General features: G+C 31.7%; 2 long non-coding RNA genes across 2 annotated transcripts; both read right to left on the bottom strand.

The window, feature by feature from the left end:
* Positions 1-3: 3 nt before the first annotated feature.
* Positions 4-1,948, bottom strand: LOC142226016 (uncharacterized). The gene is made up of 6 exons (XR_012719570.1): positions 1,351-1,948; positions 1,182-1,224; positions 946-1,010; positions 483-548; positions 284-359; positions 4-189 (listed from the first exon to the last, which is right to left on the bottom strand). It is a non-coding gene; the product is annotated as an uncharacterized LOC142226016 (long non-coding RNA).
* Positions 1,949-3,295: 1,347 nt separating this feature from the next.
* On the bottom strand, positions 3,296-8,455 carry LOC142226017 (uncharacterized). Its single transcript, XR_012719571.1, has 2 exons — positions 4,639-8,455; positions 3,296-4,560 (listed from the first exon to the last, which is right to left on the bottom strand). It is a non-coding gene; the product is annotated as an uncharacterized LOC142226017 (long non-coding RNA).
* Between the last annotated feature and the right edge of the window lie 10,983 nt (positions 8,456-19,438).

Here is a 19,438-nt window from a genome sequence, read left to right as displayed (position 1 = left end):
AAATTAAACTTTCTTTAAGCAAAAGTACTTTATTATAAAAACTTATGATGAAAATTCTTAATACAATGTTTTTTTGTGAATAAAAATGATGACCACGTGGAACAGAGAGTAGTTCATTTGAACCCGCTGTTTGGACATTTTGACTTATCCTTTTTTTATTCATCGTAGGTAGTTTTTTCACATATCTTGCTGGAAAAAATGGAAACAAAAATGAAAATTGTTAAAAATTAACACCATGTAATGAAATATAATTTTTAATTCTTCATTTTAGCTTGTAACTTACCATATTTGGGGCATTTTATCAAATGGTGTAAAGAATTCAACTTTTCTTTGGAAAACGTATCTCATAAAATTTGTACCTGAAACAATTAGAGAAATATATTCTATATAAACTCATAAAACTGTGTTGTTATCGATGTGAAGGATATAATAAAATAAATATTCTAGTTGAAAGAAAGCCAAAGTTTTAATATAAAACTTACCAATTCTCTATTAAATTGTACGCTGAGGGGAAATATAAAAAGTTGTCCAAATTTATTTGGGTTACTCTGAAATTAAATATTAAATAAAATTATTAAATAAGTTTTCAAAAAATCTAATGAAAAAAATAATATGCATTAAAAACCAAATATTCTTGATAACCCTAGACAGTCATCATTTGTCAAAATGACGACACGTAGTTTAATTTTCGATTTAAAATGCATTTTAGTCTATTGGGAAAAGGTGAATTTAAGTTATACTAATTCGACCGTTTTATGAATTTTTGTTTTATACTACTTAAAACCAAATTGAATAAGAAAATAAACTCAAGTTTGGTTCACTTTTTCGCTCACGATGAAAATTTTAGCGTCTTGAAATGAGCCGTAGTCAAAATGACAAAGGCTGTTAATGAACAAAAAATAAGGATGACTGTCCAGGGCTAAAAGAAAGTTAAAGAATCCTTACCAATTCACTATTAAATTACAGGCAAAGGAGTACTAACAATTTGTCCAAATGTTTAAGGGGTTATTCTGAAATTAAATATTAAATATTTCATTAAAAATATTACATTGGTTTCCAAAAAATTTGATTAAAGAAATACTAAAATAAGGCATTAAAAACCTGTAATTTTGATGATAAAAAGGTCACAAAAACGTAAATATTCTAGTTAAAATAAAGCCAATTTTTAAAAGAAAACTTACCAATTCTCTATTTTTTATTTGTTCGAATCCATCTGGAGTTGCTCTAAAATTAAATATTGTTGTTACAACAAAGAAAAGCATTAAACTGGTTTCCAAAAAAATTAATTAACAAATAATAATATACATAAAAAATATTTTTAAAAGAAAGTCATATTAAAAAAATACTTACCAATTTATGAATAAACTATACGCTGAGATATAACAAAAATTTTCCAAATTCATCTGGAATTGAATATTAATTTTTTACACAGAATAATAAAAATTTCAATACACTTTCAATTTCAACATATTTTCCTCAATATTCGTTATAACTTTTTTCTAAACTACCGATAAAATATTAATAACTTTCATTTAAAAGGTTTAATAAACAAACACCAATATATGTCTCAAAATTCCAAAATATTCCATGCCTTTATATTCCCTTGTTGCATACCTACTTAAAATATGCAACAGCCCACGCCAACGCCAACTATACAACTGAATCATGCCAAACAAAACCAAGCAAAGTCAAAACATTCCTACAACAACAAAAACACATGTGCCTTTATTGAAAACAACACCTCATCCAGCCAAATAAACCATCCGCGAATATCAAACACACACAAACCACTAAATGCACAAAAATAACAAACAACCCCACGCTCATGTATACACAACAAAACTCAAGTAACATCATCTTTACATTAATCACATTCCACTATGCCGATAAAGATGTCTGTACTATGCATTAGTTCAACGCATCTGCTGACAACTTACTCTAAGAATAATATTCGTAAAGGCACACCAGTTTACGATCAATGAAACGTTTAACTTAAAATTTGCAAAATTTTCAAGAAATGTTATCTACCATTTTTGACGAAAATGTCTATAAATTTAATTACATGTGAACTAAAAATATTTCATTGGGTAATTTTTTACCAACAATTATTAACTATAGTAATTGTCAGTAAGAAATTGCTATCCACTTTCAAGTTCATTTTTCGTAAAAAAATATTTTCTCATACAAAAAAATCTTATAGTAAATGGCACTTATTATTTACAAAATATTTTACATTTCACAAGTAGTTTTATAGCATGACAAACGAATTTTTAACTACCAGTTAAGAAATTTTTTAAGGAAATTTCCATCGTATTTTGTAGGCCATGAACTAAACGATTGCTACTTAGAATTTGTAAAATTTCCTTCCGAGTAGTTAATTTTCGTTGAAGATGCGAAAAATGAACTAAAATTCTGGAAAATTCTTGTAATAAATTAATGTAAAAATTTTCTTAAATTTACGAGACACTTTTTTTTCTGTGTAGATTTTGTTGAAGTGTATACAATTTTGTCTAAATCGGTGCAGATTCAAATTCATGCATATGGGAATATCAACCTTTATATAGCTCGCAACAAACTTGAGATGGTATCAATGAATTTGGTCCACAATGAAGGGTATAATACATTATTTTTTTATTAAACATAGGAACGACATTGGCCTGAATTCGAAACATAGAGTACAAGTACACACACTTTTTCATTAGAAATAAGTTGTTTTAGCACACTACACCCAGAGAAGGAATATGATCACCTCAACCATGTTTCAAGAGCAAAATGTTATTTTTGAATGGTGACCATGTAACATGTTTGTCGCAACCATGTTATTTTCTCGGAGATTATGTGTCTGATTTCGGCAACCATATTATTTTTGGCGAGAAAAGAACATTTTTGCCATAAACATGTTACATGGTCACCATCCAAAAATAACATTTTGCTCTTGAAATATGGTTGAGGTGATCATATTCCTTCTCTGCGTGTATACGAGTGCTGGAGATCGCACATGATCGCACTGAATAATCCATGTAGACGGTATTTCCCGTGATTGTTATGGTAATATTACATGGGACAAACTGTTTTTGAAGATTTCCAACAGCATAGTGCCCTCTATACTCTATAAATCGGAGCCATAACATGTCCAAAAAACGACCCCCAGACCATAATATTACCCCCACCATTATTGAAGGAACTGTTTTTATTTCTTGGATTAAGACTTTTCTTTGGACCTTCGTACTAAACTTCCACCACCCGAGCCATGCAATTTAAACTTTGATTTGTAGGAAAATAAAACACATTTCACTGATTCTCATGCCATTTAAGGTGTTTTTGTAAAAATTTAAGGCGCGGTTAAATTTTTTCGAACTCCATAATTATTGTGAGTCTCACGAAATACAGAGAAGGCCTTTGACGAAATGTCCAAATGAAATCGTCACTTCCGTGAGAGTTCCTTTATTGGAAGTTGTTAGAGACGCTACATTTAAAGTTGGGCCACTAGATATTTCTACATAATTCGATACATATTCCTGTTTTTGTTGCAGTGAAACAAAATTTAAACAAATACTTCTGTTTTGTTTATTTACATTTGCTTTTGTTTCTTCTTCTTTTCAGTATGTGACATTCACTTGAGATGTGTTCCTCCCCAGTATTTTAGTTAGTTGCCAATTCATATTTTGACAACTACAAAATTCGCATATAATGGTGACTCTGGTGCGACTTGCACTGATAGTTGCACTGGATAGAACACCAGTGCAACGATTGCCATACAAAAGTTCTATCCAGTGCAAAAAGAAAACAGCCCTTATTTTAAACTTTGGAGCACTCCAATTACAGTTGGCATAGACCAAGGAAGGTATAGACATCTCAAGTGAATTCACAGCGCTGTAGTTTGTCTGCACGCCGTAGAGGGCTCTTTTTCGTCTGCAATTGAGTGATTTATTAATTTGGCTTTAATTTGTTTTCTTTCCTTTGTTTTCTTGATGAAACACCAAATATTGTAAAAGCATATAAAATTCTATACATCCACACCTTTTTTGTAATGCAAATTGACTGATTTGTACGGTAATTCTCGTTTTCCAAAAAGTAATTGAGTCACATGAGTGCGCAATTGAGTGTAATGACTGCGCACTGCAAATAAGCAAAACCATGGTGAATTTTCAAAGTATATCTCTATTTTAATTCGTCTATGACAGTTGGGTGCACACACCTGTGGAGTATGCCTTTTCAGCATATTCACCAGGTTGCACGTAGCGAATGTGCGTGATTTGAGTTACAGCTCTAGACGTCTTGTATATGATGCATATGCAATCGTCTGGCATATGTACACTACAATATATGTTCCTTGTTGTGGAGGAATCCAATTTTTCGATACTGTTACTTTAATATACTTACTGATTTGACACAAGCTTTGTATCTCTCCTACAATTGGCATCCATGCCAGATAAGGCCGAGCGATTTTCACGAATGTGGCCGAAATATGAAGCAAATAGTTTTTTGTTATATGGCAGTTATGTACAGACTGACTGATAAATTTTAGATGTAGTAATTTTTTCCAATAAGTTATGTTTCCTGAAAATAATTCGTTACATATACAAAATATGTGAACTGTATACGATATAAATTCACGAAATATTCACAAAAATATACCCTAGTTCCACATGCTACCAGCATCAAATGTATAATATTTCAAACTAATTATACTCTACATAGTTTGTATATTTAGTACAATTTCAAACACATCTTTCAAAGATCACATTCCTTTATATGTGGCACTAACTATCATTTCGGGTGGATGCACCAATATCTGGTCAACAATTCCAATCTGCTTTGCTTCTTCTGGGGACATGAAATTGTCGCGCTCCATTTTCTCATATAATATGTCATAGCTCTGGTTGGTATGTTTTACGTAAATATTTGTAAGCTGTTTTTTCAATTTCATAATTTCTTCCGCTTGAATTTGGATGTCGGTTGCTTGACCCTAAAAAAAATTATATATACATGTAATATATCATTGACACTGCAGCCATAATCTTCATTTTTACAATTAAAACCAAGTTTTGTTTTGACCAGATGTGTATGTATGTATACCCTCCACCATATGATGGGGGTATACTAGCTTCGAACCGGTTTTTGGTAGGTTTTTTTGAACCATTTTTTGATCGATAAATACTAATTGAATAAAATAAAAAGACTCATGCATCTTAAATAAACTTAAATACCCTTCAGTTTTTGGTGGCAATTGACCCCTATTTCCAAGCAGTTGGATTTTTATACTGGTCATGGGACTGGTTGTATTTAGCCGGTTGGTTGCCACTTCATGCATTTGTGTTTAGAACACAGTGAACCTATCCCCTAACAGGTTTAAGTCTCGATAGTTTTTCAATGTGTTCATATTAATTATCGTGGCGATAAAACAGCTGATCCCATAAAAAAATTTACTGACCGGTCTATCTTCCCGTTGAGTATAAATCGGAGGATGAGAAGCTGGGCATTAAGATACCATATGTATTTATTGTATATATTCGTGTCTGTTCTGGTACACACATGTACAATTTTCATGTGGTGTCACACTTAAAAGGTGTTCTGGCCAACACTATACACCGTCATAGACCTGAAAAATGTACACGAACATTTCTTTTGTGTAGGCTTAGTGTACAGCCATCGTATGCAAAGTTAGAAGTTTTTATAACAAATAAATAACAGATTCGGAAACTTTAATATGTTTTTATAAATATTTGCAAATTTTATTGGGAAAGTCACTTATATATGGCAGAAACCACGATTTTAAAAGTCCATCTAAAATTTGAACCGAAATTTCCTCTGATTGGTGTATAAATTTTGGGGTTGTTTTAATCAGCTGATTTTCAGTGTGTTCGAAAGTATAATGTTACCACAATTTTTAAAAGTTAACACAAAAAAGTTTTAAGCAAAATTATCTTTGATTTTTGTGAATACTATCCGCTTTTCTAAACAAATCAAAGGTCTTTTTGAAAATATAAGGTAATTAAATTATAAATTTTACAAAATAAATGGGCTAAGAAAAGTGAATTTTACCAAATTTATTGCATGAAAAATATGGCATCTTCAATTCTGCAAAGTGTTCTTGGTGCACAAATCACTGAGCAAATAAAAAAAAAACTAACGCCGCCAATATCTTTCTGCACATGGAGGCCGCCACGATAGAAAATTTGTTTGCAATATTATTGTAAATAATTAAGCAATATAAATGAGAAAACCCTTAACAGAATAGTTAATTATGCCCACTATAATTAAATTTCCTTTAATGTATGGATGTTAAAAACTGTTTGACCAAAACCAAAATAAAAACTTCTCCGCCGTCAAAAACAAAAACGAGAACGACACGGCGATCGTTTGTTCATGAGTAACATTGAGGAGGGATAGAAAAAACAAATCAAAACAGATTTGAAGCATCACGCAATTGTCGCCTTGTTCTTGATAAATTGCTCTTGTCCTTATATTATTCACTGCTAACAAAAATCCGGCAGGCATTTTATTTATGGCTTTGAATTACGCACTTACTTTTAATTTTTTATGTTTATACCGGCAAAATATGTTTTGTTTATAATTTCTGTCTGCAAATAATATGGCTTGCAGAAAAAATCAGCTGTCACCTTTTTCGATTAAAAGTCCGAAAAAAAGTGTTCACACGTGTGACTCAGAACAACTAACTTTGTGTGTGGTGTGTAGAAAGTGTATAGTGTGGTGCACAATGCGGTGTGACCCAGAACAGACATGATTATTGTTAGTCTAGTAAGGATTACTCATAGATGAAAATAAAAAAACAAAACAAGTAACAGGCTGCCTCAACATTTATTAAAGTCAGGAGTGTTCTTCAATATTCACGTTTAATGTCTTCAATTGACTGTGCCAATATTGGTTGATTTTTTGGCGAAATAGAGCGGTATATGACAGTGAATTTCGGTGCATAAAACCCCTGTCGGTTCACAATTCCTGCCTCTTTTCTCGAGTTTCACGCAAACAAGAAACAACGCTAAAATATTTTCTTGTTGAAAAATTACGTCACAGACACACGAAGGCCGATGACACCGAATCTTGGAATTTCGTCATGATTAAGATTATGCGATGATGCTAATTGATAAAACCAAATATGTTTGTTTTCCGCTACCTCTAGCAATCGACTGTGGTTTTTATTATTTTAAACTTTGGAGCACTCCAATTACAGTTGGCATAGACCAAGGAAGGTATAGACATCTCAAGTGAATTCACAGCGCTGTAGTTTGTCTGCACGCCGTAGAGGGCTCTTTTTCGTCTGCAATTGAGTGATTTATTAATTTGGCTTTAATTTGTTTTCTTTCCTTTGTTTTCTTGATGAAACACCAAATATTGTAAAAGCATATAAAATTCTATACATCCACACCTTTTTTGTAATGCAAATTGACTGATTTGTACGGTAATTCTCGTTTTCCAAAAAGTAATTGAGTCACATGAGTGCGCAATTGAGTGTAATGACTGCGCACTGCAAATAAGCAAAACCATGGTGAATTTTCAAAGTATATCTCTATTTTAATTCGTCTATGACAGTTGGGTGCACACACCTGTGGAGTATGCCTTTTCAGCATATTCACCAGGTTGCACGTAGCGAATGTGCGTGATTTGAGTTACAGCTCTAGACGTCTTGTATATGATGCATATGCAATCGTCTGGCATATGTACACTACAATATATGTTCCTTGTTGTGGAGGAATCCAATTTTTCGATACTGTTACTTTAATATACTTACTGATTTGACACAAGCTTTGTATCTCTCCTACAATTGGCATCCATGCCAGATAAGGCCGAGCGATTTTCACGAATGTGGCCGAAATATGAAGCAAATCGCTTTTTGTTATATGGCAGTTATGTACAGACTGACTGATAAATTTTAGATGTAGTAATTTTTTCCAATAAGTTATGTTTCCTGAAAATAATTCGTTACATATACAAAATATGTGAACTGTATACGATATAAATTCACGAAATATTCACAAAAATATACCCTAGTTCCACATGCTACCAGCATCAAATGTATAATATTTCAAACTAATTATACTCTACATAATTTGTATATTTAGTACAATTTCAAACACATCTTTCAAAGATCACATTCCTTTATATGTGGCACTAACTATCATTTCGGGTGGATGCACCAATATCTGGTCAACAATTCCAATCAGCGTTGCTTCTTCTGGGGGCATGAAATTGTCGCGCTCCATTTTCTCATATAATATGTCATAGCTCTGGTTGGTATGTTTTACGTAAATATTTGTAAGCTGTTTTTTCAATTTCATAATTTCTTCCGCTTGAATTTGGATGTCGGTTGCTTGACCCCAAAAAAAAATTATATATACATGTAATATATCATTGACACTGCAGCCATAATCTTCATTTTTACAATTAAAACCAAGTTTTGTCCAATTTTAAATTTCTTGCTACCAAAATGTAGAATTTTTATTTCGAAATGTACATAATTGTATTAAGACCACCCTCCGGAAGAAGTTTACGGATCAAACAATATATATATATATATATATATATATATATATATATATATATATATATATATATATATATATATATATATATATATATATATATATATTTGTGTGTGTGTGTGTGTGTAAATTTAACTAAAAAATTAAATCTACAACCAAAACTTTTCATTTATTTCATAGACGCAACGTCAGCTAAATTATGTTCCCATGCCGTCGCGATATATAGAGTATTGGTTTACAATTTGGCTGACCGTTGATTCAGCGTTTACTAACAGCGCGTGTAAAACTCAAACATACAAAAAAATATTACAGGTATGGGGTAGCATACCTTAACTCCTCCCCCTGTAAAATCAATCGTCCCGATTGTTAGAAAGTTGGGAGTTCATTTGAGCTACAAAGAAGATTTTTCACTAGTAGAAGTTTTTGATTTGATTTCTTCGTTAACTACTTTTATAATATTAACGTCTGAGTGAGATTTACTTTTGTACTTATAAATAAATAAGCAAATTACAAAAATTAATAGGGTAAATAATCCGATATTAGTAGAAAGCATTACATTTCCTTTGGTAGATATTAAATTTATTTTATCAATATTATTAGCTTGTAGATTTTTCATCAATTCTAGTTTATAACTTTTATCTTCGGGTATTTCAATGACGCCGTCAAATTTATTCCAAAAAATAGTTCCCGGATAAAATTCTTCTATTTTAGGAACGTGTTCATTATTAATAAAAGTACAATTATGAGCTTTGTTTCTAAAAAGTGATGGTACACAATTATTTTCACTTATGTCTATGAGATTATCACTATTGCAAATACATAATTTATTGATTTCAGTACAATTATTTTTGATTTCAAATATTTTGTTCTTACATTTAATTACAATATTTGTATTAATTTTTATGATTGTATTATTTTGTTTAACAGGCTTAATTAGTATTTTCTCACAATTTGTGTGGTCTATTGATTGCAAGTTAATTATATAGATTAGTGATGAGTGATCAGAAGCGATTTTAACCGTTATTATATGGAAATTCCTCTACATCCAAAAACTCTTTTATTTCATTAATTTCCTTTTCAGACAGTATAAACGAATTTACTATCCCTACCTTAGCCCATTGCAGAGTATATTCTATATTTGTCAGTTCAGTTTTTAAAATGTTTATTTTTGATCTTATAGAATCCTCTATAGTTCTTTGAATTTCTCCTAAGGATTGGAACGTCTTTAAAATCTTGTTCGTAGTATTAGTCAGTAGGTTTATTCTTTCTATTATGTCCTTATTTATGATCCTCTGTCTTGCGTTATTTCCCAATAGTCCGTTTATCTTTTGTACTACAATATTATGATCGTCATAGTCTGGTGAACCAGCAATCCATTTCCAGGCTGATCCAGGTCTAATTTTTCTTAACTGCTCATTAAACTGGTCAATGTCGTGTAGTAAAAATGGTAATATGGAACTGTTTCGTAAAATTTTCTCATGGATTTCATTTTTCAGGTTGTCAATGGTTCGTCCGTATTTGTCCAGTTCAATAATGTGAATTAGTTTAAAATTTCCGTTTTTAATTTTAGCTTGTCCTATATGGATTGTTACTAATTGTGAAGTGGAGTAGTCTAGTATTTGCACTTCAGCTTTACAAATTGTGAAAAATATAAGCAGTAGTATCATAGAAGCCATGTTCTGAAAAAAAATATTTTTAAATATTTGATTATGTTTTAATATTGTCTTTATGAATTATTCTGTCGCGATATTTAATTCTTATTTTATTACCTAAATCTTCCTTAACTATTTGCTTTTTAAATCGTGGTAATAACTTGTTTCTTTGTCCTATGATTTTCTCGTAAACCGTGTCACCTGGTTGATAAGTTTTTATTTGATTATCATTGTTTCGTAACAACATTTTTTCTTGAGCCTTTTTTAGAATTTCTACTAAATTGTGTTCTATCTTATTAAAAAATATATCTGTGGGTTTATTTTGTGTGACCGAATGGATGGTTTTTATTGTATTGTTGAGCTGCTCTATAGAATGTTTCTTTATCTCCCAATAAGTGAAATTCGTCCTTGATACATCTAGCTATTTCAATTAAGGTAGAATGGACTCTTTCTACTTGTCCATTGGTTGTACTATGGCTAGGTGTGCAATAATATAGTTCAATACCTAATCTGTGCAATAAAGATTTAAACTGCTGATTACAAAAGCCTGGTTCGTTGTCAAGTGTTATTTTTTTAGCATTTGGAAAGCGCTGTAGTAATTCTAAAAGGTTTTCTCCTAGATTAGTTTTATCTTCAATATCCTTAATTATTAAAAATTTCGAATACGAATCAATACAAGTTAGAAATTTTAATCTTTTTGCATAAAAAATATCAACATTAAGGTACTCCCCCTCCTTGTTAGGAATTGGAGCCTCTCCAATTGGAACTTTGTGTGGATGTCTATTCACATTCATTACATATGTAACAATGTCTGATATATTCCTTAAAGTGGTCTGACATTTTTGGCCAATAGTACTGTTTATATACTTGTTTATGATTTTCTTTACAACTACGATGAGCTCGCGAATGTGTTTCCTTTATTATGCTTTGTTGGTCGTCTTCATTTATTACATCAATAGGAAATATGCGGGTAAATACAAATTTATTTGAAAATACGCCCTTTACAGTTTCTTTAAAATCATATAAATCTTCCGGTATACAGTGTATCGCTCACTAAATTTGGATTGATATATTGCAAAAGACTGGATTTTAGTTTACTATCATTTGATGTAATGAAAAATTTGACTTGCTTAGCAAAATTTGTTGCTTAAATTCATTTAAAGGTTTTGATGTTTCGGGGATGTTAAAATTTTCACTACTTTCTGTAGAATGTTGGGTGTCCTGCAAAGAGTCTTCGTCCGAAATATTATTTAAATATTGTCGCGAAAGAGCGTCGGCTACCACGTTGATAACACCTGGTTTATAAATCATTTTTGGCGAAAATTCTTAATAAAGGAACGCCATCTCTTTATTTTTGCATTGGGATTTCGAGTGGACACGGCAAAAGTTGACGGTTGGTGATCTGTATGAATTTTTATATTTGAACAACCATATAAATAATTTCTTAAATTCTTTAAAGCCCAAACAATGCCATAAAGCTCTTTTTCATTTGTCGCATAGTTCCGTTCGGTTGAATTTAAAGTTGATATAAGAGAGTTGATATAGATGTAATCGGTTTACCGTCTTGGCTAAGAACAGCACCTACTGCTTCATTAGAGGCATCGGTGGTAAGGACAAATGTTTTATTAAAATTAGGTTGCACTAATTCTACTTGTTCGGAAACCTAACCTAACCTATATTCATTTATTGTTTCTATTTTCTTTGGATCTGTTTTTATTACGTTCTGTGCAAATACATAGCCTAAAATTTTTACTTCTTTCTCATAAAACTTCGATTTTTCCAAGGAGATTTTCATGTTAGATTCCTTAAGTTTATTTATAATTATGTTCTTGAACACTTGAACATAATTATAAATAATGTTCCTTTAGAGATGAGAAGTAAACAGTTATGTCATCTATATAAACATGAAATATTTTCTCGCAGGATATTATCCATAGCGCCTTGGAAAATACTTGGACTGTTTCTAAGCCCAAAGGGTAATCTGATAAACTCATATTTCCCGTTGTTGACAGAAAAATCGGTTTTCTCTATGTCCTGTTCTTTCATCAAAATCTGATGGAATCCTGATTCTAGATTTATGGTAGAAAAATATTTTGCTGTACCTAAATTCGACAAAATGACATTACAGTCTGGAATCGGATACTTATCACAAACTGTTTGTTCATTTAGTTTTTTATAATCTATTACCATACGCAATTTTGGTGTTCCGTTTTCATTTGTTCCTTTCTTTGGCACTACCCATATCGGGGATTTATAAGGACTTTTACTTGGACGAATAATACCGTCCTCTAGTAACCGTTTTACTTCATTATTGACAAAACTATTAGCGGAAAGCGGATAAGGATATTGCTTGCTCCATATTGGCGCTTCAGAAATTGTTCTGATCTACGCTCTAATATCTGTTCTAAATGGCAAATTCATATCTATACTTGAATGTAGTTTTTCTATATAACGTATAACGTTTCTTCTTAAAACGTTTATTGATTCTTTTCTTTCATCGAAAAGGTTTTCACTTTGCAACTTATTTAAAAAATTTTCATTAGAAAAATCATTTTCGCTTGTATTTTCACTTAAAATTTCGCTTGCACTTGGTTCACAATTTATAATTTTTTCGCGGTGTTCACCACAAATAAAAATTCCTTCTTTAAAGTCCAATATAATGTTGGCCCTTTTCATAAAATTATAATCTATAGGAATATCAGCTTCTAAGTTTGATATTTCATAGAATCGCTCTTTAAAACCAAATGCTATCGCATCATAAAAATGTTCAATGATGTTAAAACCATTAATGGTTTTTACCCTCTTCTTAATAACTAGGTCCTGTCTGTTTGTTAAAACTCCAGGTTTGCAATAGCAGATTGTTGCGCCGCTGTCAATTAAAATTCGGAGGTTTCGTCCTGTTGAGGCTGTCCTATAGATGTAGGGCAATCCCGACCTACTTCTAAAAAAAGATTCCTCATGAAGGGCATTTATTCTTTGTGTCTTGTATTTTGGTTGAAAGCTATTTTGGCCACTATTGCTTATTGGTATTTTAATTGTATTCACATTAAAATGATTTTGTTGTGTTTGTGGGAATCTATTGTTATAGTAAAAAGGTCTTTCTTCCTTTTGGTGTGTTTCATTGTTACGATTATATTTTGGATTTCTATTTACGATATTTACTGAACTACCTATTTCCATGGGTTCAGGTTTTTGCCCTGATTGGCGATTGTTAAATTGAAAATTTTTATCCTTTCGACCATGATTCGGAAAACGTAAATTATTTTGTTTCTTAAAATGGTTAAAATGGGGTTTACTGAACTGAAGCGCGAAATTTGAGCTTTTGCCAATGCATCAGGCAAACTATTTTGTGAGACGGAAAATAAAATATCATTTAAGGGGGAATTCAAACCTGTTACAAATACCCTGAGCGCGTATTGTCTGTTCCTGTTGTTCAGTTCCCTAGTTAGTTCGGAGTTCGTTCCGTCGTTTTGTTAATCAATTCAGTTAATTTTTTATTTACTTCATTATAGTAAGTTATTAGTGGATGTGGTCTTTGTCTCATGATGCTAAGTTCTTGTTCAATAAGGTGTGAGGGTCTTTTGTCTGCGTATGCAAAATCTAATCGGCTAATAATTGCGTCAAAATTTAGTACAGACCCGTGATTCGTCAGTGTGTTATTAGCTTCATCTATTATCTTATTTCGGAGTATTGTCAAGGCAGAATAGTATCATTTACTACCTCTGGTGTACAAATTCATAGAATGAGTTGCGGCCTCACTCCAGCTGACATACGAATGTTTACCGTCAAATGTTGGCATAGACTTTACGACATCTAATGGTTCGTCACAACGGATCGCAATGTTATTTTTTTCCTCTTGAAACTCACTAACTATATCGGACGATGTTTGTTGCCCTAAACTTTTGCTCAACTCCTCAATTTTGGCTAGCAAAGGATTTGTTTGTGCTTTGATTAAAGCTTCTATTTGGTCAGACGCTGCCATTGTCTCTGTAGTCAAAGAACTGAACAAGTTGGATAAGTTATTAACTTCTGAATCCAGATTGAAAAGAGTAATTTATTTATAAACTCAATCACAATCCTTATCTTAATATTCAAGTAACTTAAAACATATAATTAAAACATAAAATTAGTTTTTTTCATTAAAGTACAAATTTTTACGTAATTCACAAACAAATTTAAATTAAAGAACAATTTTAAAATAAATTACAACAGGATCTTCAAAACCTAAATTAAATATAAAAATAATCTGCTTACATTCATTAGTTGTAGCTCTCCTGGGAAGTGATGTTCTGGGAATTATTATCCAACAAAGTTCTCAATGTCGTTTCCTCACTACAAGTTGTTATTCATTGCAATTTCCTTACTTAGAGTAACTCTTGAAGTTCTTTATTATTATTTTATTCTTTCCATTCCACCGCGCAATTTTTGGGTTTTGCTTTTATTGTTTTTTTTTTTTACAGGATCACTTATACTCACTTCTTTTTATAAAAGCGTTTATTTCTGGTTACACAGTTTATTTCGTGTTGTTTTTTTAACACGTTATTTCAAGATTTTTGAGGGGATAATTTTTATTTTAACAATTGTTCACTTCTTTTTTCTCCTTTTTGTAAGGATACATATTTTTTATTAGCACTATGATTATCCTTACTGTTTAGTGGGGGCGTAAATTTCCACTAAATTTATATGGGGTTTGATGGGGGTGTAATGTAGGTCGGTATAGACCTTTCAATATTTCACTATAAAATTGAGGTCGACTTTGACCTCTAAAAATGTCATGTATGTCCGTCCGATTTTACCACTCTTTGCCTTATCAAATTTATAACACTTTTATGTCTATTTAATTTTGTGTTTAATAAGCTTTATTTATAATTCCACTATATATGTACAAATTAATTTGTTTGATTTTGTATGTTTTATTTCACCAAAAGATTTTACTTTAGTTTAGTATAATTTCAAGTTATTTTATTTTATATGTAAATGTCTATTTGTTTCACGATGGATCGTTATGTTTGTTTAATGTTTGATTAGAATGACGCGACCGGTGTAAAATGTTAACGACTACTGAACTTCTTGCTTCCCTTTATGTTGGTCAAGGGCAAAGCAAAAAAGAAAAGATCTTTTGCTACAACAACAATTGCAACACTCACTCTCTACACTGGCTGTAGATGACGTTGAGTGTTGTTATTGTTGTTGTTTATAACAGTTATTCTAATAAAACAAAAGCCAGGCATAAAATGAAATTAAATGAATAATTTGAAGTAATGTTGACGAAAGTAAATATACGAAAAATAGAATTTACACTAGGCAACAAAAATTTTAAAGAATTTGATGAAATGAAAAATTTACAATATGAAAAACAAATGAAATGAAAAAATAAAATGATTTATTTTTGGTTTAATGTCGTTGAACATTAAACACTTACTTTTAAATTTTCAGGATATTGTTCTTACAATTTTTCACTTTTTTCTCTTTTTGTAAAGATACTTATTTTTTGTTACCACTACCGTTATCCTTACTTTTACATTTTCAGGATATTTTTCAACGATAAGGAATCCTTATTTTTGTTACCGCTACCGTTATCCTTACTTTTACATTTTCAGGATATTTTTTTTTCAACGATAGGACATCGAATATACAAACACACATACATTTTTATACATGTGTTTGATTGACAACATACAAATGTGATTTTTTGGAGTTTCGTAAACATTGGCAAATATTTAATATCTAAAAAGTGATTTCAATTGTCATTGATCAAGAAAAACTGCCACCAACGAGAAGATCAACTATAGGTCGACGTACGCGTAATTCTACCTATAGGTTTAATCAAAGGAGAATACAAAGTGTTGAGGAACGCTCACAACAGAACCAAATTAAACTATTACGAAACGCACGTCGTACATCTATTATATTAAATCCAACATCGAGAAGAACGACACGAACTTCACGTCGTGCTGTGCAAAATATGGAATATGCTGCTTTCGTTTACAATAGTGAAAATGATTATAGTGAATATGCTATTATTAGTGAAATGACAGTGAGATGTCCACATTGCGATGCGGCCAAATGTCAGGGTGAAACTGCTGGTGTTGTGCGAACGGTAAAGTAAATCTGCCAGCATTTGAATCTCCACCCGATCCACTTCATTCATAAATTTTTGGATCGTCGCAAGCTTCTAAGCATTTTGTATCTCACATTCAACAATATAATGCGGCATTTCAAATGACTTCATTTGGTGCAACAAGCAGCAATTATATATATATATATATATAAAGGGTGATTCTTTTGACAGATCACGTGGGATTTCAGACATGGTGTCAAAGAGAAAGATGCTCAGTATGCTTTGACATTTCATCATGAATAGACTTACTAACGAGCAACGCTTGCAAATCATTGAATTTTATTACCAAAATCAGTGTTCGGTTCGAAATGTGTTTCGCGCTTTACGTCCGATTTGTGGTCTACATAATCGACCAAGTGAGCAAACAATTAATGCGATTGTGACCAAGTTTCGCACTCAGTTTACTTTATTGGACATTAAACCAACCACACGAATGCGTACAGTGCGTACAGAAGAGAATATTGCGTGTTTCTGAGAGTGTTGCTGAAGACCGTGAAATGTCGATTCGTCGCCGTTCGCAGCAATTGGGTTTGTGTTATTCGACCACATGGAAGATTTTACGCAAAGATCTTGGTGTAAAACCGTATAAAATACAGCTCGTGCAAGAACTGAAGCCGAACGATCTGCCACAACGTCGAATTTTCAGTGAATGGGCCCTAGAAAAGTTGGCAGAAAATCCGCTTTTTTATCGACAAATTTTGTTCAGCGATGAGGCTCATTTCTGGTTGAATGGCTACGTAAATAAGCAAAATTGCCGCATTTGGAGTGAAGATCAACCAGAAGCCGTTCAAGAACTGCCCATGCATCCCGAAAAATGCACTGTTTGGTGTGGTTTGTACGCTGGTGGAATCATTGGACCGTATTTTTTCAAAGATGCTGTTGGACGCAACGTTACGGTGAATGGCGATCGCTATCGTTCGATGCTAACAAACTTTTTGTTGCCAAAAATGGAAGAACTGAACTTGGTTGACATGTGGTTTCAACAAGATGGCGCTACATGCCACACAGCTCGCGATTCTATGGCCATTTTGAGGGAAAACTTCGGAGAACAATTCATCTCAAGAAATGGACCGGTAAGTTGGCCACCAAGATCATGCGATTTGACGCCTTTAGACTATTTTTTGTGGGGCTACGTCAAGTCTAAAGTCTACAGAAATAAGCCAGCAACTATTCCAGCTTTGGAAGACAACATTTCCGAAGAAATTCGGGCTATTCCGGCCGAAATGCTCGAAATGTGGACATCTCACTGTCATTTCACTAATAATAATAGCATATTCACTATAATCATTTTCACTATTGTAAACGAAAGCAGCATATTCCATATTTTGCACAGCACGACGTGAAGTTCGTGTCGTTCTTCTCGATGTTGGATTTAATATAATAGATGTACGACGTGCGTTTCGTAATAGTTTAATTTGGTTCTGTTGTGAGCGTTCCTCAACACTTTGTATTCTCCTTTGATTAAACCTATAGGTAGAATTACGCGTACGTCGACCTATAGTTGATCTTCTCGTTGGTGGCAGTTTTTCTTGATCAATGACAATTGAAATCACTTTTTAGATATTAAATATTTGCCAATGTTTACGAAACTCCAAAAAATCACATTTGTATGTTGTCAATCAAACACATGTATAAAAATGTATGTGTGTTTGTATATTCGATGTCCTATCGTTGAAAAAAAATATCCTGAAAATGTAAAAGTAAGGATAACGGTAGCGGTAACAAAAATAAGGATTCCTTATCGTTGAAAAATATCCTGAAAATGTAAAAGTAAGGATAACGGTAGTGGTAACAAAAAATAAGTATCTTTACAAAAAGAGAAAAAAGTGAAAAATTGTAAGAACAATATCCTGAAAATTTAAAAGTAAGTGTTTAATGTTCAACGACATTAAACCAAAAATAAATCATTTTATTTTTTCATTTCATTTGTTTTTCATATTGTAAATTTTTCATTTCATCAAATTCTTTAAAATTTTTGTTGCCTAGTGTAAATTCTATTTTTCGTATATTTACTTTCGTCAACATTACTTCAAATTATTCATTTAATTTCATTTTATGCCTGGCTTTTGTTTTATTAGAATAACTGTTATAAACAACAACAATAACAACACTCAACGTCATCTACAGCCAGTGTAGAGAGTGAGTGTTGCAATTGTTGTTGTAGCAAAAGATCTTTTCTTTTTTGCTTTGCCCTTGACCAACATAAAGGGAAGCAAGAAGTTCAGTAGTCGTTAACATTTTACACCGGTCGCGTCATTCTAATCAAACATTAAACAAACATAACGATCCATCGTGAAACAAATAGACATTTACATATAAAATAAAATAACTTGAAATTATACTAAACTAAAGTAAAATCTTTTGGTGAAATAAAACATACAAAATCAAACAAATTAATTTGTACATATATAGTGGAATTATAAATAAAGCTTATTAAACACAAAATTAAATAGACATAAAAGTGTTATAAATTTGATAAGGCAAAGAGTGGTAAAATCGGACGGACATACATGACATTTTTAGAGGTCAAAGTCGACCTCAATTTTATAGTGAAATATTGAAAGGTCTATACCGACCTACATTACACCCCCATCAAACCCCATATAAATTTAGTGGAAATTTACGCCCCCACTAAACAGTAAGGATAATCATAGTGCTAATAAAAAATATGTATCCTTACAAAAAGGAGAAAAAAGAAGTGAACAATTGTTAAAATAAAAATTATCCCCTCAAAAATCTTGAAATAACGTGTTAAAAAAACAACACGAAATAAACTGTGTAACCAGAAATAAACGCTTTTATAAAAAGAAGTGAGTATAAGTGATCCTGTAAAAAAAAAACAATAAAAGCAAAACCCAAAAATTGCGCGGTGGAATGGAAAGAATAAAATAATAATAAAGAACTTCAAGAGTTACTCTAAGTAAGGAAATTGCAATGAATAACAACTTGTAGTGAGGAAACGACATTGAGAACTTTGTTGGATAATAATTCCCAGAACATCACTTCCCAGGAGAGCTACAATTAATGAATGTAAGCAGATTATTTTTATATTTAATTTAGGTTTTGAAGATCCTGTTGTAATTTATTTTAATTTTTGTTCTTTAATTTAAATTTGTTTGTGAATTACGTAAAAATTTGTACTTTAATGAAAAAAACTAATT

Source organism: Haematobia irritans, chromosome 2 (assembly GCF_050003625.1).
Source record: "Haematobia irritans isolate KBUSLIRL chromosome 2, ASM5000362v1, whole genome shotgun sequence".
NCBI lineage: Eukaryota > Metazoa > Arthropoda > Insecta > Diptera > Muscidae > Haematobia > Haematobia irritans.
Note: the sequence above shows the minus strand (reverse complement) of the source record. Positions and strands in the feature narration are given on the sequence as shown.